At 32.8% G+C, this 18,138-nt stretch overlaps 1 protein-coding gene across 2 annotated transcripts in view; it reads left to right on the forward strand.

Moving 5' to 3' along the window:
* The window catches only part of LOC145265460 (uncharacterized), a 317,648-nt gene that overhangs the window by 180,006 nt on the left and 119,504 nt on the right, over nucleotides 1–18,138 (forward strand). The window lies entirely within an intron of this gene.

An 18,138-nucleotide genomic window follows, 5' to 3' on the forward strand; every position in this document is an offset into this window, starting at 1 on the left:
AATAATAAAAAAATATTTATTGATTTTAAATTATCACTAATGATAATAATAAAAAAATATTTATTGATTTTAAATTATAACTAATGATAATAATAAAAAAAATATTTATTGATTTTAAATTATCACTAATGATAATAATAAAAAAATATTTATTGATTTTAAATTATCAGTAAAACTAAAATCTATAAATCACTCCCCCTGTCTACATGTGTATTTTTATGTTTGTTAAAAATATGTACATAGTACATGGGCTTTAGGGTAATCTGAATATTAGATTAATAAAAAACAATTTTGTGGCTAAATATTTATAGGTTTTAAAATAAGCGTAATCGTTAATTGAATTGGCCTCAGGAATTTAGGAATAGAATCGGTAATTGTATCAAGGAAATATATTGGAATCATCCAATCACTTGAATAAATATTTGAAAATATAAAGAATTTGAAGTACAAAACTTTCACCAAAATGACTAAATTCGGCATTAAATAACCTGTAAAGTGTTGCTATGTTATAGACACTGTGAATAAATCTATAAGAATATATAAAAGAAGTTGAAGTAAAAAATTTTTTTACCAAAATTGTATAAATTCAGCATAAAATAACCTGAAAAGGGTTGCTATGCCATAAAACAACCAAACCAAGTCTTGGTATGCACACTAAAGTCCAATACGTTCATAAGTTTGGAGGAAGGATGATTTAAATATATATATCATTTTTATCTGCTTTTTTGTTTTTGTCTCACCCACAAACTCCCCCCTACCCCTTTTTTGTGGGGAAAGGGTTCCTGCTATCTGCGGCCTGTGATAATTAATGGCTACGTATCGTCCAACACAAACAAAGATTTGAGCCGTTTTTCACTGACCTACTGACCAGATTCCCATTCAAACAAAAGGTTCTTTTCTCTGTTCAAATAACATTCCAGTTTTTGATCTAACCGTGCGTGTTTCATCAATGATGACGCCCAACTAAAAGTCATTTCCGCAGTATTTTGTGCACGATTCCGATTTTTGCATCCGTCCTTTAAACATGATTAATATTTTCCAGATGAAATTAAACAACAAAAAAAAAATTTTATCTAAAAAATATTCTCAAGATTTGATTCATGACACCGGTTCCTGTAATACATCCAAAGTTAAGCAATGTTGAACCTGGTAAGTATTAAATGAGTGACCATTTCAAAAGGCCAAGTCCTGTATATAAGGAGAACTCTCTTCAAATTAATAAAAAAAAGAAAAAGTCATATACAAAATAGCTCAAATATAAATAAAACCATAACTTATAATATAAAACGATAATCCGAGTATTGGTGATGAAAAGAGAGATGCATAGATTTCATTAAAAAGTGAGCCTTTAAAAATTACTTTAAAAATATCTAATCCCTAGCAGTGAGACCCGACGTTACCCGGGATTGAATGATGATCAATGAATATTTCACACTTCCATATTTTTATTGTCATCAAAATCGGTGACATCGCCCATTTTTTAATCAAATCGATTAATTTCCTGCTCTAGTTGGGGACCCATCGTGGTGCATCGGGAGAAAGCTCATATGCCTCTCGCTACGACTTATTTCACAATACATTGTAGTCTACATTGCACTGTAGAGAACCTACTATCGATTTTATAAAACTATTTTTATATATAATGGCTTGAATTAAAATTTAAAATGCAAACAGTCAAGTAACATACTCCAATTGTGCTACGACATTCATTTTGAATGCACCCCTGTCATATCAAAAAACCTACTGTTGACTTTATATGTCAAGCCTTTTGGCTTTTGTGGCAATAAAACTTCCAAATGCACTTGCGATGTTAGGCTGTGTAAGGTGTTAACTTCAATTCAAATCGCCTGCTCCTTCTTTCATCGGATTATTTAGATTATCAATTATCAATACTTATCAAAGACATTCCAATACAAAACCTATCTAAGAATACTGCCAGGCAGAAGAAGTTTCTTCGTATGAAATTTCATAAAAATCGTCCCAGTCATTTTGGAGTCCATAGGGAATGAACTCACAGGCACACAAAGTTCTTTTTATATAATAGTAGAGATCCTGAGAAATGGTAGGTTCTGCAATGATGAATTTTTGCCTCCGTTTGATACGATCACATGCTTGATCCAGGTGAAGGTTGGTTTTACAGAAATCTTTGTTCAAGGTGTCTAATCTTCTCATCCGCGCCCTTTCTCTCAATCGCTTCCTGGTAGCAAAAGCAACTTTTATGATGATATCGTTGTTGGCATTCAGCATACGTCCAAACCATCTGAATCATCATTCCCTAATATTGTTCCCAATTGGCGCCATGCCATAGCACCTTCTTGATTATTAATATTAATGGTAATTTTTGTAGTGACCAATAATATTTCTTTATATTTATGGGGTGTGTGTTCATGCTGGGTAACTATAAAAAACAATTAAATCATTCAAATATGGTGCCAATGTTATTATATGTATTGTATTTGTTCTACTGATGTCTGCATATTCGTCCACCGCAATGATGAAGACCATCTGATCATCCTAGAGATGATGGGTTACATGCACTGGGAGTTTGTTTACAGTGAAACTGGTTTGTGCAAAGCCAGCCTCACTCTCTCATCCCAACTAGCTTGATCCAGTGGGAGGACAGGATTGAGACAGCCGGAGATATACATAGCCGCTTAGCTAAATACATACAGTGCCTAGTATTCTCATATGGTCTCTAATCTGGTACTGGCCAGGTTCAACCTTGCTTAACTTCGGTAATCCAATGAGAATTAGTGTAAACATGATTATGCTATATTATGATGTATGCTGTATGAAGTTTACTGTAATATAAACGATTTAAACAGATTTTTGATTGACAAATTGATTGAGAAAATTGTTTCCTAGTTTTGAATACTAACATGAAAAACCACTGCTTCTATTTATTTTTGTTTTGTTTTGTTTTTCTCCCCATTTTTATTGTTTTCGTTTTTCTCCCCATTTTTATTGTTTTCGTTTTTCTCCCCATTTTTATTGTTTTCGTTTTTCGTTCTGCATTTTATTCTTTCCAACTTTGTCTCCTTCCAATTCTCAATTTCTCACCAAGATGGCTCGGCATTATCCCACGTTGTAAACTAGCTGGTTTTTGCTTTCCTTTTCTTATTTCGTTTTCACGTTTGTTTCTCCTGTTTTATTTTTTTTTTATTGTTTTCCATAAAGTACGAATAAGAAATTCACATTGTTTTAAACTTCAAGCAAATAAAAAAGAATCTTATCGAACATAAAATAATCAGGTTGTCTGAAGACCTCGACTCCCTGACAAAATATGCACCAAACATTGATGTCATTTTTTTCCTTTCCCTCAATCATGTTTTGCAAAGCAAAAAACAGAAACAATTTTTGTCTACAAACACTCAAACCAAACACCATGAATAAATATTTGAAGATATAAAGACTTACCATATGACTGAAAAGAGTTGATATGCTGTAAAACAAAATAACCAAAAAACAATACAACCAAGCCTTTATGTCGAGAGTATTCAAAAAAATTCAATTCTCTACAAAGCAACCATTAGCAAAACCACATGCATCAACCTCTAAACTTTGCTTTTTGGACAAGGTGCAAAAAAAGAAGAATTTCTCGCTTAATAGCATTATCAGTCTAGCACGGTCACTATCACATGGCTATGGAGTTCCATCCGCATGTTTATTTTACAAATACTTCCATGGAATGTGTTCCAATGAACTTATAGCACTTGTTCCTATGTCCAGACCATTTCTAAATTTCGCCCTTTAGCTATAGAGGTTCCTGGAATTTGTTGGCAGATTTTCTGTTATGATAGTTCCTTTCCTTGTACAATTATTGTTGGCCGGAAATGGTCCAGAAGAAAGACACAAATAAGTAATTAGTGGAAACAAAATATATTGAACAGAAAAACAAATACAACAAATAAAAGAGCGTGGTTATACTGTTGTTTAATTGTTATGGACTTCCATTTCACCAAGAATTCTTCATAAATTTTAGTTTCAGTTTCGCTTCAAGCTGATGCACCCAAGTCATATGGATAAATTTTTTAATTTATCGACTACCAAGTGTGTATAACTGGTGCATAATGCTGAGAGACATATTCTCTTGGTCTTTATAGTAAGTGAAAGAGTTCATTTTATCTGTCAGGTGATTTTTTTTTCCAATTTAATTTAATGAAAAATTTTTAGCTAAGAAAGTTATTCACAAACATCTGAAGTCACGGTTGTGTTTATGAACAGAGGATAAATTTTGTAAGTAAAAAGACTTATTTTTCCATCTTATTTACATACGTGCTTGTGGTTTGTACAGAAACATATATGAAAATTAGTTAATAATGTAACATAGTATACGTTTACACATGTAGACCCAACACATAACAGAGTACGCCGCAAGGAATATAGGACATTTGACATTGACTCCCTTTTTTTTTTTGTAATGACAACATTTATTTCCTCATTCTCCTGCCATGCATGACTTCTCATTACAGCTGTGACGTCACACACGTCTCTAATGTGCTCTTTCTCTCTGACCTTTGTTTTTTTAAACGTACTCTACATCTCTAATGTGATCATCTTCTATAATGTGCATTCTTTCCTTTTTATAATCTTTCTTTTTTCCTTAATGTGACGTCATTTTGCACACGGCTCAAAATTTGCAGACGCGCGTCCACGCTCTGCTACAATTTACTTGGCCTTTTGGTCAAGATCAAAGTGTAGTATCTGTTCTTCAGATGCTGCACTTCATTTTCTTGTTCTCTTTCGGTGGAGGAGAAATTCTTCACGACTGAGACAATTTTTATTTTTGTACCTTTTCTCCACGTTAAAAAACGACTCTGGTGTCTAACTCTGTCCCGTGGGGAGGCATAGTAAATAGGTACAATAAGAGAGAATCACTCTTTCTCTAAATGCTTGCAGAAACATAAAGAAAGATTAGAGATTATTTGAATCAACAGAGAATGAGAAGGGCGAGAGAATTACATACATAGATAATAGTTACTTTATTTAGTTATTTATAAATTAGCGAGATCTGTGGAAATTCCACGGTGGATTCTTTCATATGTAATATATTGATGTTGGCATTCTCTGGATGTTCAGCGTTAATGGAGACGCCCTGACATTATTGTAGCTTTTTTGTTAAAACTGCAAAAGTATTTATCTAAGCTAGCAGGGACACCCAGCATAGCCCGGTTGTAAAATATGCTTAACTATGTTTGTATATATTATTATAGAGTCAATTCAATTCTTATATATTATAAAGTTGTGATTTCAAAAATGAAAAAATTTATCCATATGACTTGGGTGCATCAGCTTGAAGCGAAACTGAAACTAAAATTTATGAAGAATTCTTGGTGAAATGGAAGTTCATAACAAACGACAGTCACTCGGATGTAAGCGTAAGACACAAAATAAATAACACAACGTTATCCTATAAATATATAAATTATAATTACAATAATTAAAACAGAAATATGCAAAAGAACTGCAAACATCTTATATATCAATATTTATGATAGAAACCGAAACCAAAATTGATGCAATTTTAAAATGAATAAAATTTTTAATTATTTTTTCAAGATACTGAGATTTTCAATACAAAAAATATTCTTTGAAGCAATATGCTTTTTTTTTTTTCTTATTTTGTTGGTATTAACCCCGGTGGGGGAGCTCCCATTGAGATAGAAAATGTTCCTATATACTTGCCTCCCTACGAGGGTAGAGTTAGGAAACAAGGTTAATTTTTGACGTAGGGAAAATCCATTGTATACATCCCCAAAAAGGGGCACTCTAGATAGGAACAAAAATTTTAATTGTCTCAGTCTAGAAGGATTTCTCCTCCACTGACCGAGGACAGAAAAGATGAAGTGTAGTATCAAAACAGATATTATACTTAGTTTTATATTTTTTATTTCTCAGAACAAAAAGTTTAACAAAACAAAATTAGGCAGAAGGCCAATTAAAAAGTGGGTCTATGCTCATTTTTGTCACTGTACTTTTGATTTATCTAAGCTACTCTTAGCTAGAGACCTCAATTTCTATAATACCACATACATAGAAGAGGTCATCCTACTTAAGATTCCTAAATTAACTCATTTTTATGTTTTTGTTTTTCTTTTCCTAGCCAAAAGGCCAAGTACTAGATAGAGAATTTTTGTCAAGGTGTAAGTCAAGTCAAGTCTGGCCAATGTATTGTACTTAGTGGCATGTGTTTGAATAAAGCAGACATTTTTCAAACATAACTCAATCCATCTTAAGCAATAATAGTGCATTATCATTCGAATAAGTTATTCATTAAAAATTTGATTGGTTATTGATATTTTATTGGTCTAACCCTGTGCAAAGCTGAATACCTCCACTAGTAATTTTATAATATTTATTTTTTTTAAATATCTTTTGTTTGTTATTCTTTTTGTTCTTTAATGTCCAGTATGTTAAATATGTGTGTGTGTCTACCGCTCTATCGTGTGGCGTAGTGGACGTACATATATAACCAGTTTTTCCAGTTATAATGTTAGCGATAACAAAATCAAACCCAACCGCACCTAACTCCGCCTTTGTGGCGTCGAATAGTGCACTATTACACCATTGTATAATCTCTCTCTATCTCATGTCGCATATCATTTAAAAGAAACATGGCCCAAAATAATAGCCATCATCATCATCATTATCATCTTATTAAGTACACTGCACCAGAGCTAAATGCTAACACAGAAAGGGAAACTTGGAGTCTTCATTGGAAATGTCCCTACTACATGTAACTCCGTCCTTGACATATATTTTTATGGAAATCACTCTAAACATGGTATGAAGCTACTTTATGTAAGGAACTATCAAGACTAAGAGATGATTATCGCAAAGACAGGAAATGCCTATCGACTTTAGTTTTGAAAAGGAGGAAAACAGTCAGCAGAAAGTGTTGCACAAACTTGCGGTTCTTGGGAAAAAAAAAGCTACGGGAGTAAGAAGCTAAAAACGGTGAATTGATGGAGACTGAGATTAACGAGTCAAACGAGCTGGAATAAAGGAAACAAGGAATACATCAGACAATTCTGAAGACACATTCCATAATAATAATGATAAAAAAGATTGAGATTAGCAATATCACGTCTGTGAGAGAGAAGTTGTAGAGAAGAAGAAAAATATAAGTGCAAATTTCATGTCCATCGTGATCTTGAAGGTTGCGTCTTGAGATCATATTAGAATTGTGGTTATTGTTGTGCCTATAAACAAAATTCGCTTCTTTTCTCTCTCGGCCCAACTCTTACTGTTGTCCATAAACAACTGTGCTGTTGTTCGCTTTGAAATTTTATTGTAATGTTTTGCTATGCATTTATTTTATGTAACAAAAAGAAAGGGTGTAAAATATATTATTTTTTTTTTTCATATTTGGGATAATTTGGAAGAAAGTCATTATCATCCATTTCATCGTCATATTTCCCCTGATCATGGGTTTGACATTCTTGGCAGCCTGCAATGCTAATGGCCAAGATAATGGCTTTGAGTATTGATTCTATTCAAATTCCATTACGTTAGATATGTTTTATATGTTGGCAGTTGTGTGGGGTTTTTTTTTGTTTGATTTTTACAAGGGAGTCACTACTTCTCAAGGCCCAAAGGCCACTTGAGGATAAGGGCTGGGTTAATGGATGTAAGGTGGTAGAGTAGTAATCGTTAATGGTGTAAGTTGAGTACAATTTCATTATTTAAGGGGACGGTTCAACAAGAATTTGTTTACATTAGACTTGAAGGCTACCATACTGTAGTCGGCTGGGAAGCAGGCCAATGGAACAGTGTTTCACGGGTGGGCAGTTCTAGGAAAGAAGCTGTGTTCGTAGAATCTACATTTAGATTTAGACACATAGAGTGGGGGAAACTGTTGATAGTCGTTGTAACTAGTTTAGTTCTTTTGTGAAAGTTTGACAAAGGGGAACCATTTCTGTTGATTTGATTGTGGTGCTTAAAAATATTCACTGATGAATCCTTTTTGTTTAAGTCAAATGACAATTATTTTTTATTATAAACTGCTCAAAATAAAAACGTTTCTATTAGAGAGTATGAAGCTACAAAAATTAACCAAAGTTTTATTAATACCTTGTCTGGTTGCAAAAGCTGTTGAAAGAAATTTATAAAATAGGATATCCTTCCCAAAGCAAGTAAAATTAATTCCCCAAACCCGACGGTTTTGCACTACTTTTATGTCCTCCTAACAAAGATTAAAATCAAGATATAATGCTACTAAACCTAATGTTTAGAATCCTTATTCCAATTTTGATCAAAATATATTACATGATTTTTATTCTAAAAAATATCTAACATTTAAAGGGTCTTCTGAAGAAATTGAAATTAAAGGTATCTTGCTTCATTAGTGTTCAATCGTTATAATAATTTTCAAATGAGATGCCCATAAAATGTCCCTTAAAAACTCTTTAAAATACCTGAAGTTGTGGCATTTATTACTTAATGCCTAATACCTATTATAAAAATTTCTCAAAAAATTGGAGAACAACTGAATTTTAAAGGAGGGTTTCCACCCCTCTTTTAACCTCATTGCATAAAACTGAATCAAACTAAATACAACCTACATTACAGCACCTTACGCCTAACATTTGTGTTTCAAAATTTTTAATAATCGGTAAATTAGTTTATCAGTGAATCCTACATTGAAAAATATAAACATATACACATACCTAACTTTATATGGATATGCTGCATTGAATGATTCTGTGCGCCGACCTGGGTTTATGCACTCTTAACTCATGTGTAGATGAATTGGTACAGGCTTCCCCCACTAGCGACCCTTTCTCTTAACATTATGGACTTCATTTCACTCTGTTTTTGCAATAGATCCATCCTAAAATTTTGTTTTCAATGATGCTCCGCCCTCATTATATAAAATTCAAAAGAAGTTAATCTCTCTCTCTCTCTCCACCTCGTATATATATAATACAGATTAAAAGATTTTTTTTTCAAACGGGTCACCACATAGCAAGGCTCTGGTAGTTATTGAGACAACAGTATAGTAATTGTTTGTGGTGAAAATTTGATATAATTAGATTATTTATGAAGACAGTTCAATAAGAACTTGTTTATATTGGACTGCAAGATGACAATATTGTAGTCAGCTGAAAAGCAGACTAGCTGAACAAAGTTCCACAAGCAGGAAGTTATAGGAAAGAAACTTAGTCCATGGAATCCATGTTTGGTTTTAGGCACCAACAGATAGTGGAGGAAATTGATAGTGATTTGGGATAGAAGTGTTTTTTGTGAAAGATTGGAGAGAAGAGATGCACTTGCCATGAAAACAATGATAGAGCAGAGACAGGCTCGCAACATCTCTTCTGTGGGAAAGACGTTGCAGAGAAGAGAAAGAGGCATCACCTACTGGATTATAACGTTGGTTTTGAACACTGTTGAGGCAGGATAGGGTGCTCCGAGCAGCTCCTGCTCAGATGTGGCAATGGTACTCCATCCTAGAATGTACAGGCAGAGGATTGCATCAGTAGTGAGATATTTACTGGAGCAGTAGAATGATCCAACTATATACTTTCAGATTACAGATTGTATAATACTGTAAAATTAGTGTTCATATAAATATTAGTATCAATATTTATAAGACAATTGCAACCAGATAAAAAAGCTCAATATACGAAATAGAGCAATAGGCTTCTTTTAGGTTTTTCATGCAAGCTTTCTAGTTTTTCAATCTATGTGCTAAATAGCAAAATTTATGACTGCCTATAAATATTATTTGTGTCTTGGTCACGTGGAGTTAATGACGTAATGAGCTAGATTAATAATACATATAGAAATCAATCAAGAGTTGGCAATCAGAGAGGAAAGATGACAGTCGTTAGTCAGAGGGAGAGAGACGGTCCACTAACTGTAATGGCTCCGAGCAGGGGAGACTGTCAGAAAATGTTGATAGTAAAAATCTAGGACCAGTGTTGCAGCTTTTCAATAGGGAAACATCGGTAATAAAAGTTGCTGATGTTAACCCCAAAGAGAACTGTAATCCGTTCTTTTTTGTTATATGCCCTGTTCATACTCTCCTCATTAGACGATCAAATATATTGACACTAGGTGATGATATATACTCATAAATATATACAACCCCACTATATTACATGTGGTGATTAGGGTTTTATAACTACAACTAACATATAAAACTTGCAATTCAGTAATCATATCAAAGTTTAGTGAATGACCAATGAGTTCATGTGAATTAAGTGCAGGCAAAATGTGGCTTCAATTCTAACGTCCTATGAGATAGGAGGTAATGATGATCTAGTGGTTAACGATGGACTGATGACTTGGGTGTTCCAAGTTCGAATCCAGTTTGTTCTACAAAAATCACTTTCAATTAAGACGTTGGCAACCTTCATGTGGTTCCTCTCGTAATCGCTGATATCTTTCTAGAAAAAATTCTGATTAGAAAAATATTGTGAAAACCAATGCCGACAATAGAGTCTTTGTTCATATGATATGATGATGATCCCATCAGATAATCGCAGTCCACATTTAAAAATCTAAACATTTACATCCACACCTTTCACCATAAGGTTTTATACTAATATTATACTGATATGCAAAAGTAGTCACTCAAAAATAGAAAGCCAATATATATATATATATATATATTAGAGATGGGACGAGTCCAATATTTTTTCCAATTCTGATACAATTACCAATTCCGTCTTAAATTCCAGATTCCGATACAATTACTGATTCCGATTCTTTATAATTATCTAAATATTTAACTATAAAGTTATTTTTCACGATTACTGTAAAACACATGTTAAATGTGCAGATATTTTCTCAACCGTAAAGATATACTTGTGATGGATGATCTATCGATTTTAGTTTTACTAATCGTTTAAAATCAATAGATATTCATTATTAATTTATTTATTGTGGACTATTATCCTTATCTTTCTTAGTTGTTGTTTCACAACATTTCGGCCAATTATTCCTCTGTCCTTCATCAGGTGGTAACCGCGACGGGATAGGAACTCTGAATCTACTAACTGCAATCTCAGCAATTACTGCCATCCATAATTGTTGTCGTCTCACCATGTTGTTGGCCAAGTAAGCCTCTGGCCGGCTTTGGGTAAGATTGAAACCGCTATCTTCAGACAATTCTCACCTGGAACTGTAGAGATTCAATCTTTCTATCCACTGCATCACGGACCCCGAAGCGCGATCAAGCTTGGGTGGAAAAATGTGTTATTGATGATTTAAAATTGAAAAAATTTGTACGTATTAGTCATCAAATTTTTATCTGTTTGAAACTGTTTCATGAATGCGCATGCAGGAATAGTTTACATTACAGATTACTTATGTTAAGAGTTAGTAAGTTTGAAAACACCTTTTAAAGATCGTGTCACGCTGGCCTAATGTTTATCGTACTGAACTCACTGTTTTTAGGTTTTGGTTTCAATTTCAGCTCGAGTATTTTTTTTTTTTTATTTACAAGAAGTGAACCATTTACAAAAAACATAATATTCGCATGCACATATTTCAGTTTCTGTATGAATTAAAATATAATATTTATGCATATTTTATGACTGGGCAATGCCGGGCAGCCTGCTAGTATATATATATATATATATATATATATATATATATATATATATATATATATATATTGATTGTGTTTTATCTCAGTGGCTATTATATGTTCCAAGGTTTCTTATATGTAATTCAAGAGCAGTTATAAATTAGGATATTTTTCAACAAACAAGGTGTTGTCTGAAAGAAAATTGTCTTTAATTTATAAAATAACGACTGCTCCTTCATAGCCATACAATCAGAGCATTAATAATTACAAAGTCTGAATCTTGTAGATGAATGAATTTTCGGATTTACAGAAAAAAGCCGACATCTATTGAACATTATCACAAATAATTCCTATTTTATTTCTTCAATACACGCGGTGAATAATCTCTATGGTCCACTATTTTTTTATTTTTGAGAGTTCGTATTGAGATAGTTCACACAATTATCTATAATATAAATCTCACCTGTCTGTTTAAATGTATGTATGCATGTATATTTGTATATCTGCCTAAAACTTTCGACAGAGGCCACGTATTTTGATGAGATCGGTATTGTTTTGAAGTTCAACCCTTCGGATGACAAATATCAAAAAATTGGCTAAAAACATTAATGCCTTCACCTTCAACTGGGCACTTTTTTCGCTGATATTTTCGAAAGTCATCCCCTCTTTTCGATTGACTAGCCTTAATTTAAACCTTCGTCACTTCCGGGTTGGCGATAGACGCAACAGCAAAGACGTCATGTTTTTTTTATCACATTATTTTCCTCCTTCGCAGTATGGGTTCGAGCCTGCCTACTACCACTTTTTGTTTTTTTGCTCGACATACACCTCCAAACACCCGGGCAACGCCGGTCGCCAAGGCAAGTCTTTCTCTAAAACATACAAAAATCGCCACAAAAGCAGCAAAAAAGACAACCAGCGCTAAGGGAGATAATCAACTAGTTTTTTATTAGTAAACACATACGTATTCTTTCACTTGGACTCGAGTTTTAAAAATGATTACATAAGATTGTGTATTTATTTCCTTTCCACCGCAGGATGATATGGCAAAAGCTCGAAAGGGGGAAAGAATCAATTAAACGTGTCTAAAAAAAAATAGGGGTACTCTGGCCTAGCAGTGTCAGAAATTTCGTGAAAATAGTGAATAATTCCACCCCATCTTTCCAAGCTTATAACTCCTCGAAAAATGTAATTCAAGCCCTAATTTTTTTTTTCAATTAAAGGAGCAAGGACCAAGGTTTTATTAAAAAAAAAAAACAAAAAAAAACAATGTGTTTTTAAAAAAAAAAAAAAGGTTTTAAACTTCGGACTTTACAGGTAAATTTCTAAAAAAGCGATTTTTTTTGTTGTTTTAAATTTGAATATATTATTTATTGACCTTTTCTCTTCAATTTGTGATATATAAAACTCCCCGATATAATTAATTATTTACTTTTTAATAGACATTTCAAAATGAGAGGCGTAAATTATTCGACCCCCTGTCTTTTCAAGCTTATAACTCCTCGAAAAATGTAATTCAAGCCCTAATTATTTTTTCAATTAAAGGAGCAAGGACCAAGGTTTCATTAAAAAAAAAAAAAAAAAAAAAAAAAGACAAAAAAAAAAAAAAAAAAAAAAAAAAAAGACAAAAAAAAACAATGTGTTCTTATAAAATAAGGTTTTAAACTTCGGATTTACAGGTAAATTTCTAAAAAAGCGATTTTTTTTTTTTTTTGTTTTAAATTTGAATATATTATTTATTGACCCTTTCTCTTCAATTTGTGCGACATAAATTAATTATTTACTTTTTAATAGACATTTCAAAATGGGGGACACTTGGAGGGGGGGCGTGAATTTAAAAAAAAACGTTTGTCTAAAATATTATATTCGGTTTATTGGAAAGAACATAAAATTTCCCATTGACCCTGAAAATATCGTAAAAATAGAATCAATAGAAAAATTTTGATAGATTTTTAAAGTTTAAAAATTGAAAAATATTAAGTTCGGAAAATTCATTACTGTTTTTAAAAAAAAAAATATTTCTATTACTTTTAAAACAACTGTAATAGTTTATTTTGGAAGTATAATCCATAAAGAAAATAAATAACCCACTTTTAACAGAGAAATTACGAGATTTTTATATTGTATTCGCAGTTTCGTGTTAGGGGTGTCAAAAATTCCTACAAAAATTCTGATACTGCTAACTCTGGCCTATTCAAACCTGGTCAGATTCGAAGACTTTACTTGTTCTATTTCTAGCTGTTTGAGTTTTTTATTTATTTATTTATTTATTTATTTATTTATTTTGCTTTTGGTCGTCTCCTACTTATTCCCTCTCTCTTTCCTCTGAAACGAATGAGCTGGAGACTCTGTCTGACTCTGAAACAAATACCGCCTTATGCCACCTAAGGCTTACATGTATGTAAATGAGTACCAGTCTCGCTTTCGGTCCAGTCGCGTACACGCTGTGCCATTTTTGGGTCAGCTGGAATGACGTTCGTCATACATTGTCTATACAAGCCTATGTGGTGGTGAGGTGAGTGGTTAATAACATGAACTGAAAACCTGGATGTGCCAAGTTCGAATCCAGTTTGTTCCATATGTGATCTTGTGTTTAACCCCCTGAAGAGGAGGTAAATAAAATAAAGCCCATGAGTTATAAATAAAGCTAAAATCATAACTTTGATGTAACCCACGGACGACAAAATGGAGTTAAGTTTGGTATGTAAGAAATATAGATTTCGAAGCTGGCTGTTAAGACCTGAAACATGAGATTTTTAGCAATTTCTGAATGTAACTTCGATGTTACATTCGAATATGAAACACCTACGTTTCTAGGTGTTCGCTCACTGAAAGTGTGTGATCCTTCATGGAAGAAAGTAGTTATACTAAGGAGCCGGAGCAGCGTTTTATGAAACAATGAATTCCACGTTTATAAATAAACATCAAAACGATAAAAAAAAAAAAAAAGAAAAGAAAAGATCTAAGATTGTTTTTATTTTTTTTTTCTCGGTGACTGACCCTCCCCCCCCCCACTCTGCATGGCTAAAGAAAGAATACTTTGCTTTGATTTTTCTTCAAAGTCCATTACTCGCTTTCTTTTTCATTTTTATCAAAGCTTTTCCTAGAAAATATACTTATATATAATGCGTGTGTGTGCGTGTGTGATTCAATGTTGTGAGAGAAATAACAATAGTGCTCAATTATTTGTGTAAGAGCGCGCACGCGCACGTGTGGAAATAAGACGGAAAATCTAAAACATTAGAAGTTTAGCGACGAGTTTCATTGCACAAAATGAAAGCGTAAAAAAAAGGACATGCTGGCTTGAGAATGTCCAACTTATTAAAGCTTTACCCAAAACGTTTTTAAATGTGTAGCCAAGTTATGTTTGTATAAATTAAACTTTATTACAAATAAGTAACTTATTATAGTAAAGATTCTCAGGATTTTTTTTATCCTTTTTTTTTTTGGCTGGAAATAGGGTATCCTACCGGGTGCCAGACATTCATCTGCTGTCTCAGAAACTCTAACCGAGAGATCTTTCAAAGATTTTAAACGTTCCCTCGAGTGCACTTATTTGTATTTCTCTTTGCACTTGGTTCAGGTAGTTTTTGAAATTCTTTTTCATGAGCTCAGATCTTCCTAAGATTCCAATTTCTTTTCATGTCGTACATAAGACCTAGGTATTTAGTTAGTCTCCACCTCTCAGCTCTGTTTAAGCCAGCATCATTAAGAACACTGACTTTAATTAGAGTTGCTACTCTCTGTCTTGTACCATATCACTATGTCAAGATCAATACGCTTTCCACAAGCATAGTTGTAGACTTGCATAGTTTTAGTGTATGGTATGCCTTATTTTCAACTTCCCTTTCTGGCATACTAGCCTCCTGGGTGCCCGTCATTGCTCGGGTGTCTATATAGTTCTGGGTGAATTCATTTAGAAAATACTTGGAACGCTATTGGTTGGCCTATTCTTCCAGGGTTTTTTTTTTTTTGGGGGGGGGGCCTATTTTGCGCAATAACAAACCTGGAAACATCAAATCTTGAACCGAACCACTTTATCTTGGGCAGCCATTATCATTCTGTCTTGATCATAGCGAAGCAGTGTGTGTGTGTGTGTGTGTGTGTGTGTGTGTGTGTGTGTGTGTGTGTGTGTGTGTGTGTGTGTGTTTAAACCCATTTTACCTCACCCAGAGAAATTGTTTTTGTATTTCCCTCTTTTCAACCCACATTCATTTTTTTTTTTTCTTTGAAGCTTCAACCAATCCCATTTTTGGCTTTTGTTTATTTTACTTGAGGGATTGTCAGCAAAGTAGCATTGTGCGCTTCTTTTTTTTCTGCGACTTTGCGAGATTGCAAAAAAGGGCAACAGATTTTTACACATACTATCCGCCCCTCCCTCCCCTTCTGGTTTGTGATTGGGACAATTAATGCTATCAAGCTTCAGGAATCAGCTATGCTGAGTTCAAATCCCATCGGATCTGTTATGGTTATTTATGCATTAATAATATTGGAGAAGGTATGGACTCACAATTTAACTCCATCAGCTGTGAGTAAAAATGACAACTTCCAAGTAACTATATACATTAGCTAATGTGGTTTGACATTGAATGACCTACAAAGAGTTCCTATTTACCTCCCCACGAGGGCAGAGTTAGACACAAGGTTGGTTTTTAATGTGGTGAAAACCAGCTCCCCAAAAAGGGGAACTCTGGATAGGCACAAAAATAAAAATTGTCTCAGTCATGAAGGATTTCTCCTCCACTGACCGAGGACAGCATAAGGTGAAGTGTAGCATCAGAACAGATGATGTGATCTTTGGCCCAAACAGTTGATCTGTTCTAAAATAAACACGCCAAATCTGTTTCTTTTAACTTCTTAACTCTCTCTTTTTCTCTCTCAATCTGTGAATCTATCTCCCCCACACTCATTTCCCTCTCTCTCTCTGTCTCCTCCTCTTCTCTCTTTTCTTTCACTATCTGTGAATTTACCTCTTTCTCACTTCCTATATCTATCATTCTCCTCTCTTTTTCTTTTCCTCCCTACATTTTATGATAAAGAAAAAAAAAAAACGCTATATTATATTCTTTTTAATCTCTTTTCCCCTCCCCACCCCCGTTTTTTTTTCCTGCATAATCAGAAAGAAATTACAATTTTGGAAAACTTTCTGCGTTAGTATCTTATACACACTGATTAAATTTCATTAGTCATATATACGTATTTTAAGTTTTAAGGAATTTCATCCCTTTGAGATTTGGCAAATCTATTGTCATCCACCGGAGAATTTTATACAGATGATAGACATGTCAAAATTCATTAAAATAAGATATTTTTTGAGGTTTTAAGAGAGGTTAGCTCCCCCAGGTTGGCACTTATAGGTTTGGGACATTTCATTATTTTTCCTAGTAAATTTGATGTATGAATATAATTTTGTTTTTCTGTAGATTCTCTAATTTTACACATTTTTATCCTTGTCATTTTATTATATATATATATATATATATATATATATATATATATATATATATATATATATAAATTCAAAATGGCGTAATGGAAACATAAGGTATTTACAGCTTCTCTTTCAATTTTCGAATCTTAATCATGTCAAAACGCACTTTATTTTCTTTTGATGGATTGATTTTTTGCTATTTCTTTTGATGCATTAAGGGCAAAATAGATTCACTAATTGATATAATAATTAATTGATTGATTTTGTGTTATGAAACAAATACTGTCAAGAATTGCAAATGTCAACTGAAATAAAGAAATAAATTATAAGATAGTCAACATCATGAATTTTGAATTATGGACTTTTGTCATTCATTCACTCCATTGCTCTGTAATTACATTGAGCTTCTTTAATAAGGATTGGTATATATTATAAGGAAATAAAAGTAGATTTCCACAGAAATATATATATATATATATATATATAACTACTTCATTTACTCACATAAATTTAATATACGAAAGTATAGATTTATGCGTAAACTTTAAGTATTTACTTCAAAAGTGCTCAATACGTAGGTAGAGCTAGTTAGTAATTTATAAAATATATATGGCGATTAAGCTACACTGAATATTCTGCGTTTCATCCACTATAGGATTCGTCAGGCTTATGCGCATAAGCCTGACGAATCCTATAGTGGATGAAACGCAGAATATTCAGTGTAGCTTAATCGCCATATATATTTTATAAATTACTATATATATATATATATATATATATATATGTATTAATACAATAGCGTGTGTTATTTTTTGTGTTAGGCTTACATCCGGGTCATTTAATTATTATGTACTTCCATTTCTTGTCATAAAAAATTTTACCAAGAATTCTTCATAAGTTTTGGTTTCGGTTTCGATTATAGCTGATAGCACTTAAGTCATCTATTTTTTTTTTTTTATAAATAATTTTATCAAGAATTCTTCATAAGTTTTGGTTTCGGTTTCGATTATGGCTGAAGGAACTCAAGTTATATACATATATTTTTTTCATAAGTTTTTATTTCGGTTTTAATTCAAGCTAATGCACCCAAGTCATATGGATATATTTTAGCTTTGAAATCGCAATTTTATAATATATAAAAATCGATAGAACATTAACTGTATATTAA

Source organism: Euprymna scolopes, chromosome 40 (assembly GCF_053919585.1).
Source record: "Euprymna scolopes isolate OS-2025 chromosome 40, ASM5391958v1, whole genome shotgun sequence".
Classification (NCBI taxonomy): Eukaryota; Metazoa; Mollusca; class Cephalopoda; order Sepiida; family Sepiolidae; genus Euprymna; species Euprymna scolopes.